This window comes from Urocitellus parryii, chromosome 4, assembly GCF_045843805.1.
Source record: "Urocitellus parryii isolate mUroPar1 chromosome 4, mUroPar1.hap1, whole genome shotgun sequence".
In the NCBI taxonomy this organism is placed as follows: Eukaryota; Metazoa; Chordata; class Mammalia; order Rodentia; family Sciuridae; genus Urocitellus; species Urocitellus parryii.
The window spans coordinates 73,755,092-73,769,550 of NC_135534.1; the positions used below are offsets into that span (position 1 = coordinate 73,755,092).

At 38.3% G+C, this 14,459-nt stretch overlaps 1 protein-coding gene and 1 pseudogene across 11 annotated transcripts in view; both read right to left on the minus strand.

Moving 5' to 3' along the window:
- The window catches only part of Dlg2 (discs large MAGUK scaffold protein 2), a 2,013,368-nt gene that overhangs the window by 330,234 nt on the left and 1,668,675 nt on the right, over positions 1–14,459 (minus strand). The window lies entirely within an intron of this gene.
- Positions 7,294–10,329, minus strand: LOC113179895 (L-lactate dehydrogenase A-like 6A pseudogene; annotated as a pseudogene).

Here is a 14,459-nt window from a genome sequence, read left to right on the forward strand (position 1 = left end):
TGTAAGCATCAGAAATTTTTCCATTTACATAGGCAGGGAGATATTTTCAGTCATTTAAATCTCTTCTAATTACTAACCAATTCCCTTCCTTCAGCCCTCCAAATTTAGTGCACAGAACACTGCTCCCTACAGAAAACAACTCCCCAGCAAAGTCTGAGTTTCCATGGTTAGTTGCCGGAGCTCCGGATATCCGCAGAGCTGCAAAGACACAATACGTTAATTAGAGAACATTATCAAGAAATCAGGTTCACTGCCATGGGTTCAGTTTCCAGCACAAAGTAAATGCTCAGTAAATGTTGGGGAAAAAGAAAAAAGAGAATGAGCAGACCCAGAAAGAAAAGAGTGCTAATAAAGCAGGAAGATGTATAGCCCAATAGCTTTCTTCAAACTGTCTATGACTAGAAATTTAAAGGTGGAAGATTACTAATCAACATAATACTGGCAGTGAAATATTGAGCAAGAGGGTTTTTGTGGCAGGCTTGTGATTGCTAATTCCCTCAAGAATTTTGCTAAGATCAACTTATGAAATAAGGAAACTGAGGCACAGAAAGGCTAAATGCTTCTAAACTAACAGAGCTCCTGTCTGCATAACACTCAGACAACCCTTTCTCACACTATGCTGTCTTCTTCTATTACCTCCTGCTTCCTGCCTGGAGTCTGCAGGTGACACACTTGTCTCTGGCAGCCACCAATGATGCTATGAATTGACTCCTCCCTCCAAGCACATCCCCTTCCCCACAATATCATGAAAGAATGCCTTTTAATAGTCAAAGTGCACTGGCTAGTGCCTCTCTTCTCTGTGGGCAAGTCTGCCTTTCCATTCCCATAAACACACCCCTCTCTAGGTATGCTGCAGTCCAGTCTCTAGGGACTAACTCCTGCAGATCCAACTGGCCAGTGAAGGGGCCAGCTCTTCTCAGCAGCTCTGCCACTTTGACCATTACAGAGAGCACAAGAATCCCCAGAGCATCTTAATCAGCTTCAACCCTTTTAGTATTTCTGGGACCAAGTTCAGCACCTCCTTGTCTGGCTCCCTCCTTGAACTGTACTTCACTCTACACTGAGGTCAGTTCTGTGAAAGGCTGACTGCAGGCTCTGCCACATCTTGTGAGAACGACAAGCATTAAGTCAATAAAGCACAGGCAAGCACTGGAAGCTGTGTGAAACCGGGAACCTGGAACCCTCAAACTCCATCTACTGCATTAACCGTTGCCAGCATCAGAATAAAATATACATGAGTAGCCCTTGCTATTATTGGTACTGGGATGTCATTCTGGATTTTTAAAAAAATCTCCATTCTTTCTTTTTCTCCGTTTTGATTCAGCATTGCATACAGCTTCCTCATGCAGTTTGCTACTTTGCAAACACCTACCACCTGGAAAAGTTAGCACATACAGTGCCATGCAAAGGTAGGATTCCTTCATTTTCAAATAGTTTCTTTTCTCCCCCTTCCCTGCTCCTCCATTTCCCCCACTCGGGGTCTCACCTCTGTGATGGTCTCCTGGTTTGTCTCTCTGCATCTGTGACTACAGTTCCTTCACTTCCTCTTTCCTTACCTTTCCTCTGCGGCTGAGCTGTCTCTATTCCCTCCTCCTGCTGCTGATCTCTCTTTGCCATTCTCCTACCCCCTCCCTCTGGTCCATCTGCCTCCACTTTCTTCATGCATCCTCTTTTCTCTAGTTGATTTTTCTTGTTTTTTTTTTTTGAAGGACAATCTAGGACTGGCTTTATTTACCATTTAATTTCTGTAATTGTATTGCCCATTTGAAGTCTAAACTGACTTGCTATGAGAACTTCACAACTAAACTAATAAAAAAATAAAAGTTTTATAATTCCATTATCAATGCAACTAAAATGTCAAGTTCGCTGTCAAACACAGGCAAACCAGAGATGTTTGCTCCTGAAAAAACTGAAATTGCACAATTATCCATGCTAGCACTTTGAAATGCTATCTTAGGCAGTCTTGTTCATATGTAATGCTCTGTGACTCTGAGTGAAAAATAAGCCTTAATATTTTCTTTCTTTTTTTTAAATCTAGGGTTCTTGGCAAGCTCCCTAGGATTTATAGGGCCCTGGAGCTGCTTTAAAACATTTTTTTTTTTTAAATTCATTTGTTTCTGCCTAATGTAGAGCCATACTGTATATCAAAGCATTCACTGAATGTTTAACCTGGTTCTTGGCATCATTCTAAGCTGAAGGTTCTAGACTCCAAGTTTGCTTCCCATCTGCCCCTTGTCCCTTGTATAGCACCAGTTCAACTTAGGGCTTTTGGGTACATGCATAGCTCAAGGTTTACATCATCTCAATTGTAACTTCCACTTCTCAGCCATCCTATGCTAGCATCTTGTACCCTCTTAAAAGCATAAAAAAAAAAAATCTTTGTGTTGTTAAGATTTTATTATAGACTTTAGATAAAAAGTACAGGCCAAAGAAGAATTTAGGGGGAAAGCTATATTTGGAGATATATGAAAACAGTGACTATTAGATGAAAGATGATTATGCATGCATATTTCCCATTTGCAGGGAATACATTATTTCTAAATATTGCTCCTCTTCTATGTCGGGTATAACGAGAAAGGGAGGTAAATGAGGTAAACCAGAAAAAGTATGGCTTTTTGGATGAATAGGAGACCAAGAATAAATGTGCCTAAAACACCAAAAAATTTATGTAATTTACAATGTATTTTCTAGGAAATATGTGTGAAAAATGCTTGTTATATATATTCAGCTTTTTAAAAATTATTATTTTTTTGCTTGTGAGTATCTGACCATGTATATTTCTTTTTAGGGCACTAATTCACTTGAGGGTTAGTGAATGGATATGGTTTTCAAAGCAAAATTTTGTATTTATTTTTCTCTTGACATCTAGAAATTCCTAGCTAATGTAGATCTCTATTAAATGCTGTATGCAGTAAAAACAAGTAACCATTTTTTAAAGATAGTGTTGCAATTCTTTATTTATGTGCATATTTTATATCTCTCTATATATATTATGTTTAAGTATAAATAATTTAGGATAACTATTTTAGATTAGCCCTTTATGTCCTGCTGGGTGGCAGAATCCAGGGATAGGTATATTCTCAAGAATGCTCAGTGGGGAAGAATATAAGTTCATTGGATTAGACAAAGGGGAATGAAGGGTAGGGAGGGGGAATGGGAATAGAAAAGTCAGTAGAATGAATTGGACATGAGTTTCCGATGTTCATATATGAATACACCACAGTGTATTCATGTACAACCACAAGAATGGGATCCTAATTAGAATAAGTTATACTCCATGTATGTATAGCATGTCAAAATACACTTCCCTGTCATGCATATCGAAGAAGAAGAAGGAGGAGGAGGAGGAGGAGGAGGAGGAGGAGGAGGAGGAGGAGGAGGAGGAGGAAGACGACTACAACAACAACAGAAAGAAAAGAAAAATTGCTCAGTGATGGGGCTCTAGTTTCTGTCACCACTTAGCTCTACAACACTGTGCTTTAGTTCCTTCATTTATGAAATAAAAATCTTGTGAAAGGGGATCTCTAAATTTCTGTTTAAAATTACATTTCTGTGATTTAATCTTGTGGTTAAAAATACATATATACCATAGGATGTCTGATTTTGCAAAGAGCTATGTACCAACTCCCATTGTAAAAATCATTTATTTATCCAATCACTAATTCTAGAAGCATCGATTTGAGATTTACTATATCTCAGGTGCTATGCCAGTAGTGTTCTTGAGAAGCTTATGGTCAATAAGAAGGCCTCCTACTTTCTAGGATTTCATCTCAAAGACCTAATTCTAGAAAATAAAAATTTCTATGCAAAGAACTCAGTCAATATGCAATACCAAGTGCTGATGATAACTGGTTTTGCATTTAAAAGAATTGTTGTTTTTTTCTTTTTCTTTATTTTTAAAGAAATCAAAGGGACAGTTTAATAGAAAAGAAAGAATATTTTTTATGTAGAATTTAGATTGAAGTCTTAACTCTATGAATTAATAATAGGAACTATTAGTTAATACTCATTAATTATAATTAACAATTATTAATTATAATATAATTAATAATTATTCAAAATTAATAATTAATAATTTTGAATAATTAATAATGGAAATTATTCAAAAGGGCTGAAGTCTATATTGAGGACTGAATAAATGATGCATATAAACTCTACTCAAGGAATGGTAACCATTGCTCTTAAGATTTCTGTTTTGTTTAAAAATTCTTTTAAAATAACCAATTATGGTTGCTTTTTTGGTCTAAACCCTCTAGAGATTCCTTTCATACGGTCCTCTATGGCTGTATGACCCAAGAGTTCTAGGGTCAACATATCTGTGAGGACTCTACAGATACCAGATAAAAAAAAAATATAAATCTGTATTAGGTTTACAAAATTCACATTTGTCTTGACCCAGAAAAATAACTATATGGCTCAACCTAATACCACTGACAGATATTTTCAATTTTATATTTTTAAATGTGAATCACAAGGTACATTTTTAAAAATTTTATTTTGGGGGGTATTTCCCAGCTTAAAAAAATGTCTAATGTATAAAATTCCTGGCATTTGCTTTTTAGATTAAGAAAGAAATCATAAAATAAATCTGGCTGGTTCTTTCCAGAGTAGTTTTAGAAGGTGAAATATGAGTTTATGTGAAAATTTTAGCCTCAGGAAATTGGGAAAGGGACATTAAGATTCATATTTATTGTTGGCTATTAAGGAAAAGAGCAAATCTTTGACTATTTTAAGAGAACAACATTAAAGTTGTCAACTAATGAGCTGGAACCTGTTCTGTGACATACTACTGAGCAAAAGATTAGAGAAAATTAGTATAATAGAGACAGAAAGAGGGATCCATTTCCCCCCACTTTACATGTAGGAGAGCAGAGGATTAGGAGTGCATGGTGAAAATGTGAGAGGATTGTGGGAGAGGATGTGTCCAAAGTGTTTAAAGGAAACTAAAACGAATATAGGAAATGCATGCTGGGGTCTAAGTTTCTACAGCCAGCTTTTCCCTGGAAGAGCTTGCCATCTGCACCCTTCACTAGTGGCCTTCAAACCTCCACCTGTGCTCTTTAGGGGGTGGGGACCCTCCTTCTTGTTAGCTCATGCCATGCTGCACCCAGGCCTTGGGAAGCCCAATTCTATTCTTACTTTTTCTATGATTCTGCTCGTTTGCCTGACATTTTTCTAGAAAAACCTTCTTTTCTTCCTTAACAATAAAGCAAACTGCTATACTGCTATTTCTTCCTACTCTCTCTACTTGTTTTGTAAAGGGTTTGTTGTTTACATTTAGTAATGTGGGCTAAGAAGTATACTTGTACATCTGACTACACTTCAAAACCATGCATCCCATGTTATTGAACTCCTATAATGTGCCAGGGGCTGTGCCATGTACTGGGATCAATAAAAGTGAGGAGATCAAAGCCTCATGTAGTCACCTTTGAAATGTAAAAATAAACAATACTATAAAGCACTCTACTGTTTTAAAAATTCTTTCCTCTTAAGAGTTCCTGGGAATCTTATTATTATATGATCATATAATGATATGATTCCAGCATTTCAAATTTGTTTATTTGGTCTTATTGGTATTCAGTACTATAAAGTCTTAATATAGGTATTTGGAAAGCTGCTTGCCTCCTTCCTGACATTTGAGTTCAGGGTGAACTGCTTCATCTGATTTCTTTCATTGAGGGAGAGCAGAAAAAACATGAGGACTCCAGACCCCTGGATGCTACTGATATGAGAAGGAATAGTTCATTGCCGCAAGTGTAGACAATGCACTTGAAGTCAGCTTTCAGTTGGCAGGAGCTGCACAATGTCACTAAGAGGTCAGGCTCTATTGCTCTTAGAGAGGAGGCTAATTCACAGATCTGTGAACACCAGGGCTGCTGGTAGTACTACCCAAAGAAGGCCGGACCACTTGATATTTCAGGAACCAAGGTGAGCACTTCCTACCCCAGGGCTCATTTAAACCTCCTAACAGTTTTCTGAGGCAGGATTCATTGGTTCCATATAGATGACAAGACTCCATTCAGGGAAGCAGAGAACTTCTCCAACAGCCTCTTGTCTAGTTAGTATCAAGCAGGGTTCAAAACCCTCTCTGATTCCCAAATCACCCCTTTTCCCTCTTTCTTTCTCTTTGGGAAATAAAAGAATCTAGTTAACATTAAAGGCCAAATGCTATTCAAAGGGAAATGAATGTCCATTTGAGGAACATCAGATGAAGGCAATTTGAAAGTGAGGACAAATTTGATTTCCATATTTTCAAGAATAGAAACAAAGACTTATTATAGGGCCATCTGAGATCTAATAAAAGATTTCAACCTTTGCAGGAAGGCTTCTGAATACCTATAGATTGTCAGCTGGCTCTTCCTGGAGTGCCTATAATGGAGCATACAATGGAAACTGTAGTGCTGAGTATAGACAGAAGCCATGGCAAGTGGACCCTCACATGGGACATGGTAACTGGGTGAGCCTCAGTGACTTGTTTGAGATCACTAAGCATTACGTGGTAGAAATAGGACCTGAAACCAAACCTGTCAGATTCACAGACTTACTATTAACTATTAACAGTGCCTTTTTTGATTCTGATGGCACTTTCTAGGGCATCACAGATGAGTCTACATTAATTTCTACAGAAAGGCCTTGCAGAGGCAGGACAACAACAGCCAGCATTGGCCACACCCACGTGTCAAATGCTATACTAAGCACTACAAGGATCACCTTGATTTGTCCTCATAACAGCCCTATAAGTAGACATAGTCATTATTTTATTTATTGATGAGGAAACTGAAACACAGAGACATTAAATTAATTGCCCAAATTCACAATTACAGGTGACAGAGTGAGGATTCAGACTCACTCTTTTTTATTTTTAATTTTTGGTGTATGTACTTTTACTTTTACATTGTAGAACAAGCAATAATTCATAGTAAAAAAATGTAGTGAGAAAAAGCCAGGAAGAAAAGTATATACTTATAAGATTCAGAATTTTAAAAAAAAGATTCATAATTTCTATGATACAATAAACATCTCTATCATATATTATATATATATATATATATATATATATATATATATATATATATATACACAGACACACATGCAAGTATTGGTACATCTGAGAATCTGAGAAACTGAAGATTCTACTTTGATGTAATCACCTAGCAACTGCTAAAAATTAAGCATCATTTAGCATGTGGTGCAAATAATAGCTGGAGGGCTGAATAAACAGGGCAGGCATAAGCCCCTTTCCTGTTTCGAACTTTTAGGAATTTGAGTTTATTCCAAAAAATTTGACATGTACTATCCCATAAATTCCCCTTTTCCATTACATAAGCAGCTTTTAAGCTTGAGCTCCTTCTGAATTTTCCAAATGTTTCTGTGTTCATTTCAAATAGGCCTTCTCTTCACGGGTCAACTGCACCTTTAAAAGGTCTGTTATGCCATTCTCTGTCAGGATACAAGGAACACTAGAAATATTTCATTTATTTCATAGAAGTCTTTAATGAGGGTGGAAACTGAATGTACTCTCTAGAGATTCTTTAAAAAAAATCTGTTAAATCAGCCAGAGATAGGCCAATGAATTGAGAAGTATATAACCTTTCATTTTAGTGATCTCATTGGCATTAGCCATCACTTCTTCGTGGACATTTTTCTACTGTTTGGGATCTTTATCATCTCCTATGTCTGAGTTCAGATCCTTCAAGATCCAGCAGCAATGTTAATTCACACAGAAACACTCAGAGTCTCTGGGCTTTCCAACTGTTCACCCTTGATAGTGGTAAGTGGACATCAAGCCTCTGCCCAAACAGAAGTGAATGACATCCAGACTTCAGGCACTGCAGTAACACAGGCTTTGGGAAATGACCTCATCTTGCAGGTTCCATAAGTTAAGCTATCAACTGGATTGGAAACAATACTCAGTTTACAAGAGGGGCTGTATTGGGTAATATTGGAAGTCATTAATTTGTCGATGTCTACATTTTGCTTGACTAAAGAATGTTTTTCCTTTGTCCTGGTGTGCACCTACTGTGATAATCACTAGGTTGGAGGTTGCAGTGACAAGGTAATCTCTGCTGGAAACAATATTTGGCATTTTCAAGAAAAGACTTCCATGGTTCAGATTCATCATCTCACTTTTCAATTTGCTGTCACTGACAGGCACAAAGTCTGTTCGATAAGATGGTAATTGCATGGGACATGCCAACCCATCCAGTTCCTATAATGGAGATATTACTGTGACGAATGGGCCTCCTCTGAGGCACAATGCTCAGTATGTTCAAGTGTGACAGTCATTATCATGGAAACCAGGTGAAGAGCCAGCCACCTCTGCACAGGATGTGCACGCCCTTGGTGGAGACACAAACCTTCACAGGCCAAGGAGGGTTCCTTCCACAGAGTTCACTTCGGGGCTGGCACCAGGAATCCTGTTGCCCGGCTCCTGTTGCTCATTCAAGAGGTGAGGAGAGGAAGAGAAAAGAGGAACACAGTGTTCATGTGGCAGGCTGACCTTGTTGGGGAACATGGGAAGAAGCCATTTGGACATTTAATGCACTCACCTACCCCAGCTCCTGCAGCTAGGTTGCAAGGTTGTGACCAGCTTGTGCAGACTTCCCAGGGGCCTGGAAAAGATGCTTCTGATGTCTACTTGGACTCTAGCAGCAAAGGGCTATCCTTTTGTGAATCCTGAAGTTCAAGTTTTACAAACATGGATTCTCTTCAAATATTTAGAATTATTAGATTTGAATTTTTAGTATGTAATCCAAGTCCAATTCATTCTTACTCTAGAACAATAAGTTTAAGCATAACTGTGTCTAGTTCTAACTCTTCCTCCCCTTATCTTCATCTCTCCCTCTTCAAGACCTCTCAATTTCCTTCTCATGTCTAATACACCATGTCCAGGAACCTTCATCCTAGTCTTTGGCTTCTTGATTCCTCTATAAAAGTGCAGCAAATAAAATGTCATATGTAATCTTTAAGAGGTTCTAGCCTGTGTGAAATTCAGAAGGATGTCTTTCCTTCATGTTCTGGGACTCCATTTTCATAAAGAGTTTCAAGGTAAACATTTTGGCAGCATGATCAGATAGCTACCTGTTTCAGTCACCTTTTTGCTTCTGGTACTTAAAGACTCTATCAGAGCAATTATAAAGGAGGAAAAGTTTCCTTAAGGGCTCACGGTTTCAGAGGTCTCAGTCCATAGACAGCCAGATCCATCAGGGCCAAAAAGAATGACGGAAGGAAGCAGCTCACATGATGGATCAGAAAGCAGAGAGACTCCACTCACTAGACATAAAACATATACCCTAAGGCAACATCCCCAGTGACCCATCTTCTCTAGCCACACCCTACATGCTTTCAGTTACCACTCAGTTCATTTCCAATAGGGAATTAATACAATGATTGAATTAAGGTTTTTGTTACCCAATTGTTTTCCCTCTAAACCTTCTTACATTGTCTCACATGAAAGCATTGGGGGACAACTCACATCCAAACCATAATGCTCCATTCCTGTGTCCCAAAAGTTAATGACCTTTTGTGAATCCTGGAGTTCAAGTTTTACAAACATGGATTCTCTTCAAATATTTAGAATTATTAGTTTTGTATTTTTAGTATGTACCACAAGTCTGACTAAATGCAAAATACATTTAGTCATCTTCAAGAGTCCTCAAAGTCTCATCAGTTCCAAGATTGCCCAAAAGTTCAAGTCCAAAGTGTCCTCTGGGACTCAGGGCAAGCTTGTATCATGAGTTCCAGTAAAAATCAAAAGCATCCAATATATAAAGGTACAGAATGAACATTTCCATTCACAAAAATAGGGGCATAGAAAAAAGGGATGGGACCAAAGCAAGACCAACACTTAAATGGGCAAACCTTTCCCGCAGCTCCATGTCTGGTATCAGGAGTACATGACACAGTGATGGTCTTTTCAAAGGGCTTGTCTAGCTCCACGCCTGTGGCCTTGTTGGTTACAGCCCACAAGGCCTTTCTGTTGACTTGTCTCCATTTGATTCCTGAAGCTTTCCTAGGATGATCTCCCATGTCACTGGCATTTTTTAATCTTGGGGGTCTCCACTGCAGCTTTGGCTTGTTTCTCACATCTCCTGCTTTTGCCCTTTTAGGGACTGCCTATAGGGAATACAACCCCACTTTGCCTGGCCTCCAAGGCCTTCCTTTGAATCCTTGGTGGAAGCCTCCACAACCCCCTAATTCCAGCACCCTGAATTCCTGCAGAACCACCATCATGAGGCTGATGCCAAGGTCTGCCATCATCTTAAGTAGTAGCCAAGCTTCCAGGGACCCTGGCAGCAGCAGGTCTGAGTGCTTGGGTAGCTGAAGCATGTTGAAAAACCTTCCTAGGTTCCCTTGTGAAAGAAGGATGCCCCACTGGTCTCTTAAGAGAATTTTCACTTTTACTCCCTTGAGACTGAGGTGGATGTAGTCTTGCCAGCTCTTGAGATGCTCTCAAGCCATCTTTCTTATTATCTCTGGGCAAAGTCTTCAGGATTTCTTTAGTGGCAGTAATGTCTTTAACAACTGCAACTTCCTTAGCCCTAGTTTTACTTCCACCTTTCAAGTCCAAGTTTTTCAAATCTTGCTGCTCTGCTTTGTGCTCCAGATTATCACAATAAATTTGTCTGAAAGCTGCCAGCACTATCCATATCACTGCCTGAATACTCTGTTGTCTAGAAATTTCCTCCACCAGATTAAGAAGTCCATCACTTTTCAAAGCAGCCTCACAGAAAGTCTCAGGACATGGGCAAAATGTAGATAACTTCTCAGCAAGAATATAACACAAATGGCCGCTAGTCCATTTACTGATAGTATCTTCCTATTCCTCTACACCCCCTTGAGCTCTGACTTCATTATCCATAGTCCTATTGGCATTCTAGTCTTCTGACCTCCCATCAGATTCAGCCATTAAGCTCAGTTTACAACAATTTAAAGCATTTTCAGCCGGCATTGCTACGCATCTCAAAATTCCTCCTACCAAATCCAAAAAGCTCAAAAAATTTCTGAACTACATGGTCAGAAACTTTTTAAAATTGTTAGTCAGGAAAATTTTAGAGGAGAAAAAGTTTATTCAGGGGCTCACAGTTTCAGAAATCTCCATCCATAGAAGGGTGGCTCCATTCCTCAGGGCTCAAGGTGAGGCAGAACATCATGGAAGAAGAGTGTGGCAGAGGGAAGCAACTCATATGACCAACTGGAAGCAGAGAGAGAGAGTCTCCACTTGCCAGATAGAATTATATACCCTAAAGCCACACCTCCAATTCCCATCTCCTCCAGCCATATCCTACAACTTCAGTTACCACTCAGTTAATCCCCTAAAAGGGATTAATTTTATGAGTGGATTAAGACTTTTATACTCCAATCATTTCTCCTCTAAATCTTCTTGCACTGTCTCACACATAAGCTTTTAGGGGACAACTCACATCCAAACCATAACACTATCTGTGGTCATTTAAAACCATAAAATCTTCTTTTAAGGAGCTGCTGCTGTATGTATCCATTCTAAACTGGTGCAAACAATTTTGGGACCTCTATTCTCCCAGACTCTTGGTCTTAGTACAGAATTTTGTATGCCTGGTAGATGTAAATAGTTAATAAGTTAATAGGTGCATGCCAGCATTTTGATTTCTTTGGCTACCTACTAATTTAATGCCTCCAAATCTCAATGTTTTCATTGGAAAATGGGTAAAATTCCCTGGTAGTGTTGTAGGAGGTTTATAAAAGATAATGCTTGCAATATTCGGCGATGTTATTGTCATAGATAATCTTGGTTTTACTTCCACACTAGAAAGGTAATTATAACTGCTAAACCCCTAATCATAGAAACTACAGGCGACAGAGCCTATAACCATCACAAACATAAGATTATACATACAGATTTAAATCAGAATTTTTTTTTTTTTTTACAATTCTTTTCCTTCCAAGGGATGTTAAGTTTGCTTTCACTGCCCTCTAGTGTTTGCTAAAGATACGACTATATATTCTTACTTTTTTTTTTTTTTTTTTGCATGTGATGTTTGGCACAAATTTAAAGATATTCACCAAAAATTGTAAGGATACACACATTCTTTTCAGTTGGTAACTCTTAAAGAGCAAACTAAGTGCTAGAATAATATAGTTATAGAATTACCATGCATTTTGGCTATGTGTTCTTTTAAGAGGTCTTCATTCAAAATCTAGTGACTTAAATAATCTTGCTTTACACATTCAATATATTTATATTTAGAATATCCACTATATGTTAGGTGTACAAGAATTAAAAGATTTTCCTGTATTACAACCTACTAAGGGAAATCAAACATGGATTTATGATGAACATGGTAAGTGTTGTGATAGGTACATGCCGTACCATGCATGCAAGTGTCTTAATAGGGTTAGCCAAACTGGAGGTGTTTCCCTGTGGATGGGCAGGGTGGGAGGACCATGAGTGATAGAGTGTAACAACCTGAGACCTCAAGGACAAAGGAAGACAGTTGTTTAGGAGCAGAAGGTGGGTGGAGAGAGTGTTTTAAGAAAAGGAAGTAAGACTAAATATGGTTAGATGATGAAGAAGATAGAGGGAATTTTAGAGGTGAGACTGGACAAAATAAAGTTATATGCAGGCATTTAGATTTTACTCTAATGATTAAATTATAACCAAATGGAAGTTTACCTTCAATTTTAGTTTACATTTTTTAAACTTTCCTTATTCAAAGGGAAATCTTAAGATCAGTCATTTTAGTTATAACTAATATAGTTATAACTAATATAGTGTTTAGTCATAAAATTAATTCTAAAAATTTATCAGTGTGTATTTTTTGTCAAAGTTCTCTCACACACATGAATTCCTAGAATGCTAGAGCTGGAGGAACTCTAGAGACTGAGTTCACTTTGCAGAGAAGGAAGAGAGTTAGGACTTTGCTTGGGACGTACCGAGTCCCTGGCTGGCTGCCCCTGGAACCTGTTGGCTTTCCTGCCCTAGTCCAGTGTTGGAATTCCTTGTCCTGGGATTCAGAGGCCTGACTTGCCTTCTGTACCTCACATCTTACTGGGTGAGACTGTTTCTACATCTTGAGCATCCCTGCCTTCTACATCTGCATTGGACTTTGTGCTCCTCTTCTATGGCCTGATGAAAAGAGAGCTCATCTTAGGCTTGCAGTAAGGTTCTAGAATGTTCTCTCCATTACTAAGGAGAGCATGGATCCTCTTCACATCACCTGGTGAAGTCTGTCCTCCTCTGAGGAACTGCCTTTCCTCTCCACTTTCTTTCTGGTACAGTCCTGTGTTCCTCATAGACCACAAGCAGCTTGGGGATACCACCACTGGCTTAGACATCGGTGTGCTCCAAACTAGAGCATGGCTTGAAGGCTCTATCAAGGTTGTCACAGACAGAGAAGGGTGGACAAATAAATGAATAAATGAACAGAGTGGCTATCTTATTTCCTAACAGAAGGTTTTAATAGATGTCAGGAAGGAAAAAAAAGATATGTTACCTTAATAGTTTGTGTCAGAACTCTTCTCAGAGGAGAAAAAACATGATGAGCTACCAAGACAAACATAAAGTCTCTTTTATGTAAGCAAAACTGAGAGTTGTAATCTTTCACAATAAGAAATGACTATGAAATGAAGATAATATTAGAAAAGGGGAAAGAGAGAGAAATCAGGCAGCATGGGAGAGGGGCCAAAGAACTTTAAAATTGGAAATATCTGATACTCAATTTTATTTTTTTTTAATATGTTGATGATGAAAGTCCGCTACCATCTTTTCAAGGCTTAAGACCTGTCGGCTACACACAGTTGAGGTGTTAAGGAATACACAGTTATATTTATGTTAGATATAGAAATGTTCTTAATTCCAGGGACAACTGACTCATGACCACACATGTCTACTGGTCATGGTCCCCATCACTAAGACAATTCCTGCTCTGAGTCCGACCAAAGAAAGAAAAGAATAGTTGACATCCTTCTGAATCCTAGCATAAAACTGGAAGAAGAATAATGAAAAATATATTAAAAATGGCTATAGTTTACTGCACTTTATGTTGCACACCAGACCTGAGAGATCTAGGCAATAAATATAGTTCTGTAATTTGTTTCACGACATCGTTGTTCCACCAGGAAAGTTGGAACATAGAGAAATGAGAAAAAATTAATTATATGCAAGATTAACTATTCACCTTTCATTGACTCCTCTCTCTTCTGCCTTCAAGCAGGAGAACAGGTAATATCCTGCTCCAAAGAAGCAACACGTTTTATTTTGAACTTTCTCAAGCAATTGTGTCTCTTGGGACTCCTGGCTGATATCTAGTACTTTGTTTAAAAATGAGATTCCCACATATTTTTTTTAAAAAAGCAAGCAATCAAGTAACAAATGCTACTTTCGAATTTTAATCTTCCTTTCATTCACTGGATTGTATTTTAGATATCTGCCCAGTTTTAATACTTGGACTCAAAGACAACTGACTGTACAAAAACGGGTG